We start from the raw sequence: 6,564 nt of genomic DNA on the forward strand, positions 1-6,564 counted from the left end.
TAGAAGATGGAGAGGGTTTTGGTGGGCTTTGGGCCAAATTGGAGGGGTGTTGGGCTGCAACACACACGAGGCCTTCGCGGTCCCTCGGTTAACCGTTGGAGTATCAAACGAAGTCCAAATGGTACGAAACTTGACAGGAGGTCTACCGGTAGTAAACCAAGGACGCTTGGCAAGTCTCAGTCCAATACAAAAATGTTTAACCCCCACACACGAAAGGAAGGAAGAAATGACCACCGGAGGAGATAGGAGCGCCGGAATGCAAAACGGACAATGGGGAAAAAGCTTGGATGCATGAGACGAACACGTATGCAAATGCAATGCACATGATGACATGATATGAGATGCACGACAACGACAACAACACACAGAGACAAAAACCCGAACCCGAGGAAATAGAATAACTTAGCGTCGGAAACGACAAGAGTTGGAGTACATATTAGGTAAATTACATCCGGGGTGTTACACTAATGCAAATAAATTGGTTGAAAAATCAAATATGTGTCCTTGGGTGCATGCTTAGGTCCCATGCAAGATATGAGAATGAATGTCAGACACCCTACCACGGTCACTCGGCCGCAAACATTGAGATACCTGATTTTTAAATTCTAGTAAATCCAAAGCTTGTCCGAAATTCATGAAACTTGGCATGCTATCATGGAGCGGCAGCAACATGCCGTGGTAATTTTTTTGTCCCATTTGGGGCAAGTTTAGGGATATGCTGCTCACAAACCAGAGCTTCTAACAACAAGCCTGATAGTTTCGATAGTGAACGTCCCACCTTTGGGGACAAAACGATATCCATTGCCTCTTATTGCTTTAAAAAAATCATCAACATAGAACAATAGGAGTGTTGTGTCAATTTTTGGGATTTTTCACGGTTCGTTTGGACATTTTTATGCATTAATTGAGTTTTCAATACATTTATGTGCATAATTCAAATTTGAACTACATGCACATGCTCTAATGCATATAAATTGGTTGAAAAAATCAAATCTGTGTCCTTGGATGCATGCTTAGGTTATGCAATAAATGGGAATGAATTTCAAACACCAGGGCACCATTGATTGCCGGCAAAACATTGAGATACCTTGTTTTTAAATTCTACTAAATCCAAAACTCGTCTGAAATTCATGCAACTTGGCATGCTTTCATGGAATGGCACCCGAGATGTTGTGGTATTTTTTGTGTCCATTTTGAGAGAAGCGCAGTCGAATAACAGCCAACAAAGTCGTTTTGAAGAAATAACTGTCACTTTAATAGCTTAAACGGTTGTATAATTCAAATCATGTGCGTTCTGTTAACCATTCACGTGATGCCACGTGTCTTCGTTTTAATGGCTATAGGAGGTGCCGTGCGGACAGCTGCTTGACCTTGACGGAACGGGAGGCGTGCGAGCGGAGTCTAGTGCTCAGGCTGATCGAGAGGTGTGCAAGCTGTCCTCCAATGCGCAGGTTCACCAGGAAGCGTGCGAGCTGTACGCTACGCAAGCTCACTGGGAAGCAAGCCCTTTTACTTCAATGACCGCCCGCCTTCCTCTCCATTAATGGCGCTCGAGCCACTATTTAATATGTGGCGTTATTGTTCGCCTCCCATTCCCCTTCCTCCCACAGACCTCCACCAACGCCACGGCACAGAATGATCATCTGCCACTAGTCTTCAAGTTTGGTGAAGTCGTCTACGAACCGGAGGAGATAGAAAATAAGGAGGAATGGGGCGTCATGGACATGGCCCAGAACGAGCTGGCGGCAGCGGTTGCTGCGCCCGCTCCTGTCCCAGCTCCCATCACCTCGCCCGTGCTAGCGACCATCCCCGTAGCATTGACGTGTTGGTCGCCGAGCACTATCGCAGAGCTGGAAGCTGCGCGCGTCAGCAATGTCTTCGAGGACCCACGCAAGCTTGTGTACATTCTAGCGCCCGTGCCCGTGCGTGCCCCTCCACCCACCGTGGTGCCACCCCCGTGCGTTTGGCTGCAACCGCCGCGCCCGTGCCCCTGCCCGTGCACGCCCTTCCACCCACAGCGGCACCAGTCATGTGCGTTTGGCTGCACCCGTCACGCCCATGCCCGTGCCCAAGCGTGCGCCCCCCTCAGCCGCATGGGACGCTGCGTCGACCACTACCTCTTAGCGGCGCCAGTTGCCGTCCTCCCACTCCCCTCCCGTCGATCACACGACGACATGATGTTTGATTTACAAGTGAAGAACATTTGTGCTGCCTTGAAGACTTCAACAACGGGGTCCAAGAGGACGACAATGACGGCGCGGCACGCCACCTCCACCGCCGCCGAAAATATTTTGTTTGGGTTTTAATACTGTACCTCGAATTCTTGATCATATGAATATAAATTCGCAGTGTGACTGAATGAAAGATATGGTTCGAACGAACTTGCATTTTTCTCTCTTAATGTACAGACTAATCAAACAATTTCCTTTTGAAAAAAAACGTCAATGTTATTTGAATATAAAACACTCATTGCAAACGTTTTAGTTAGAACACCCATATGCAAACCGACAGCTTCCCCAGGAAGCCAAGGGAAAATGTGTCGAGCAGGATTTCTGCAACTCTTGATCGCAAACGTTTTAGATAGAACACCCGTATGCAAAGTGAGAGCTATGGTCTTCCCTCGCAGTGCAGGATTTGTGCATCCCTTCAACACAAACGGTTGTTTTGCATGACCCATGTGCAATCACGTAGAAACAATTGGGTAAGATTTGCATCTGTCATTTTGGGTATGTTGCCATTTGTCAAACTGGAAAGATTGACATTTCTTTATCTAGTAACATTGCCATTTGTCCACCTTGTAACACTGCGATTTGTCAAAATATGTAGCTAAAAATCACTAGCACTGTCTAATTTTTGCAACTAAAATCACTAGCATTGTTCATATGGACACCACTAGCAGGCGTGAGTTGATGGATGCATATGCAAATGTACCATTGATTGCATACAACAATTCATCAACCCACAATGACAACGAGGATACGTTTTGGATTATAGATCATTTCCGACAAAACATTCTAGTAATGTGAAGTTTTTCTCACACAAAAAATAAGAAAGCGATGAAATGAACTTCAACTCAACCACTCGTCGGCATTGGAAATGCTTTCTTTGAACCAAAAGTGATTCTCTGGGAAGGGCCATCTACTCTCAATCTCAGGACCAACGCAGGGCTGATCATCCAGGCTGAAGCGGCCTATTTTAATACCCATATTGTGATAGCCACGATAGGGAAGCATATCAATGTCCGAGTTATAGATATAGTTGCTTCTCATAAATGGTAGTGACGTTGTGTCAACAGCAGCTGGATCGCCTTTCACCATCATTGAATAGTTTTGTCCAAGGAAGAGCGAGTTTTCTCCAAGACTATCAATACTGAACCAGGGAGAACGTATTGGCGCTAGCACACTAGTGTCCATCCCGAATACCCTGCCATGGATGTTGGAAAAGGTCTGGAGAGTGCAACCATGCGAGACAACACCTGCTTCCTTAGTAACATTGGAAGTGCCCTGTATACAGACAAGAGGAGGTGATCCATCGGAATAAGTTGCCAGGCGCCACTGAGTATATGGGTCCTGCTCGTCCTCATACTCGTGATCATCACCATCGTTATCCCCCCCTTGGTTATAAATTTTTTCAAGTATAGGTGGTGGAATGTTCACAGGACCATGGAAACACAAGAAGGTTAATTAGTAAAAGGAAACTAGCTAGCTCACCCGCATGCATGTGGATGCAACAATTATAATTACACTTGAAGACAAACGTACTGAAACCATAAGGATTCCATGCAAAAATAGTGCCACAAGTGGTTGCAGCAAACACAAGACCCTCATATTGAATTGCATCACAGTACTCATCTGTCTACAAAAATTGATTTTTGAGCAATATGCATCAAGGCGTGGAAGTAAGGACGACAACAAGCTTGTCGAAGATAGCAACCACTTCATAGTTCATGTAATCCCAAGAGCGGTTGGGAACTCGACAAATTGCTATCTTCCATAGATGACAGTCACCATGATCATATTTGAACTCACATAGAATACCGGTGTACTCAACCTCCGGGCAATCTGAGATTTTTGGAAGTGGAACCCGGTGACGAGTGTACACATTCATAAGTTCCCACTCGCAGTTGTACCCGATATAAACAACCCAAGCTCCATTTACACCTGCCCAACCCTTGCCCTCAAGCGATGGCATCTTAACATCATATGTATCATTATCAAGCGGCATCAACTTGCACAAGGAGAGGCTTCCCTCGTCCCCGCGCCAGTCAGCAGTGTCACGGCAAAGAAGATAGGGGAGATCAAACCGCTCTTGGACCCTTGGGTTCCTTGTAATGATGTTATTAGTTCAGCCGAGAATGCTCTTGAATGAACCTGCCATGCTAGCCGAGGTGATTACGTCACACTGATCAATGAGTTCCTCCACCATGTCAGCTTTCAGATCGGGGCAACAATAACGTGGTCGTTTCAGGCCTGTTCCCTCCATAGAGAAGATGATCCAACAATGGCAGAAGGAAGGGTGAAGGCAAATGGAGGGAGGACGAGCGTGCGACAGTAGTTCCAAATCGAGAGGGAAAGGCGAAGAGGTGGTGGACGGTTGCCACGGTACAAGAAGAGGCTAGTGGGGAGCGAATGGTTGCTACAGGGGTCACACAGTGACAACAAGGCCGAGTGTACCGCATGCCGTATATCGCACACACCTTGATCCGGCTGACCATTTCTTTTGTGTTTCCTAATCATAAACAATTCATCCGAGTGAACCATATGCTGTACATCACGCACACCTTCATCTGGCTGACCGTTTTCTCTTGTGTTGCCTAATCACAAACAGTTCATCCGAGTGAACTATATGTTGTACATCGAACACACCTCCATTTGGCTGCCCGTTTCTTTTGTGTTGCCTAATAACAAATAGTTCATATTAGTGAATCGTATGCTATACATCGCACACACCTTCATCTGGCTGCCCGTTTCTTTTGTGTTGCCTAATCACAAATAGTTCATCCGAGTGAACCATATGTTGTGTATTGCACACACCTTCATCTGGCTGCCCATTTCTTTTGTTCCTCCTCATTGCAAATAGTTAATTGAACTAAACCGTATGCCCTGCATTGCACATGCAACTAAATCCGAACTGTGTTTGATGCATCCTTCATCGCAAACGTTTTGCACCTTTTTGGCGGCTTTTTACACCACCGTTTGCGATTATTGCATTGCACACAGTTTCGTCGAAGGTTCTCTGATCATAGTGTCATGTTAGTAGCATTCTGCAATATTTCCTATTGGGGGCCCCAGATGTAAGGATAGTTGGCAGATGATAGGTTCATAATATACCATATAGAAAGTTCATTGCCAAACCATGATAACGCGAGTGTAGAGCCAGTAGGCAGATCGTAGTGTAGATAATAGGGGTACACCATAACCACCATAAATAAATCGGGAAAGCGGAACTGGCTGGAAAACATAGGGTTTCACCGCTACTAATATGCAGCCTATCGATCACCTACAGGCCAGCTCTATTCATCTGAAGGCGCATAGCTGTTACTATCAGTTTAGTCTATCAAAGACCACGCCGCTCCCACCATTTTGGGGTATTATGGCAGGCCAACTCGAAGTGCGAAATCATTTAGCAGAACCGACCCAATAGAGGTGTCGACTACAGATGTCCCTGCTCCCCTTCCTGACAACGAACATACTATGCTTACTAAAGAAGAACAGAAGAGGAACATGTTAAAGAACAGAAGAGGAAGCATATTATTGAGATTCCCCTTCTTTCTATACAATGTCAGTTGCCCACCCATGACGAATCAGAGCGCCTAATGAAATGCAATTCCATGATGTCTCTCTATATGTGGCCACATGCATTTGGAAACACAATTGGGAGCACTAGCTAACCAATTAAATGTGTGTATGTTAGCTAAAGTTAGTATCATATCACAATTCATATTTCAATAAGTAAGCTTTGGACTTATGATTGGTGTGTGGTTTAGTTACAAGAGTGGACTGCTACTAGTGCGACACAAAGCAGCTACACAGGTCATAGTGTAGATATAACGGGAAAACCGTAAGCATTAGGAGTAAAATCAGCAAAGTGGAACATGCTGGAATATATGTGCTAGTATTGCCGGTACGGCTAGAAAGGCTTCGGATACCAGCTCTCTTCAACTGAAGGTGAGGTACTGCTAATATCAGTGTAACTCTCAAAGGCGACACAGCTCCCCACATTTCCTTGCTAATATGCTAGTGGGAAGACCACTACAATTCCTATTCCTATGTTTACAAACTCCTACGAATCAAAGAGGCCTGAAGAGTTCAATGTGTCCATCACAACTGACCATATATGTCGGATTTCGGGTTCCGGCAAAACCCTTGAGGTTCGAACACTAGGGTGCGCACAAAGATCTCTCCCCCTCTCTAGCTCGCACTCTGTATGATATCAGGGCCTAGCTGAACGAACCCAAAGAACGAGAGACACAAGATTTATACTGGTTCGGGCCACCGTTGTGGTGTAATACGCTACTCTAGTGTGGTGTGGTGGATTGCCTCTCAGGCTGAGGATGAACAGTTA

Source organism: Triticum urartu, chromosome 2 (assembly GCF_003073215.2).
Source record: "Triticum urartu cultivar G1812 chromosome 2, Tu2.1, whole genome shotgun sequence".
Classification (NCBI taxonomy): domain Eukaryota; kingdom Viridiplantae; phylum Streptophyta; class Magnoliopsida; order Poales; family Poaceae; genus Triticum; species Triticum urartu.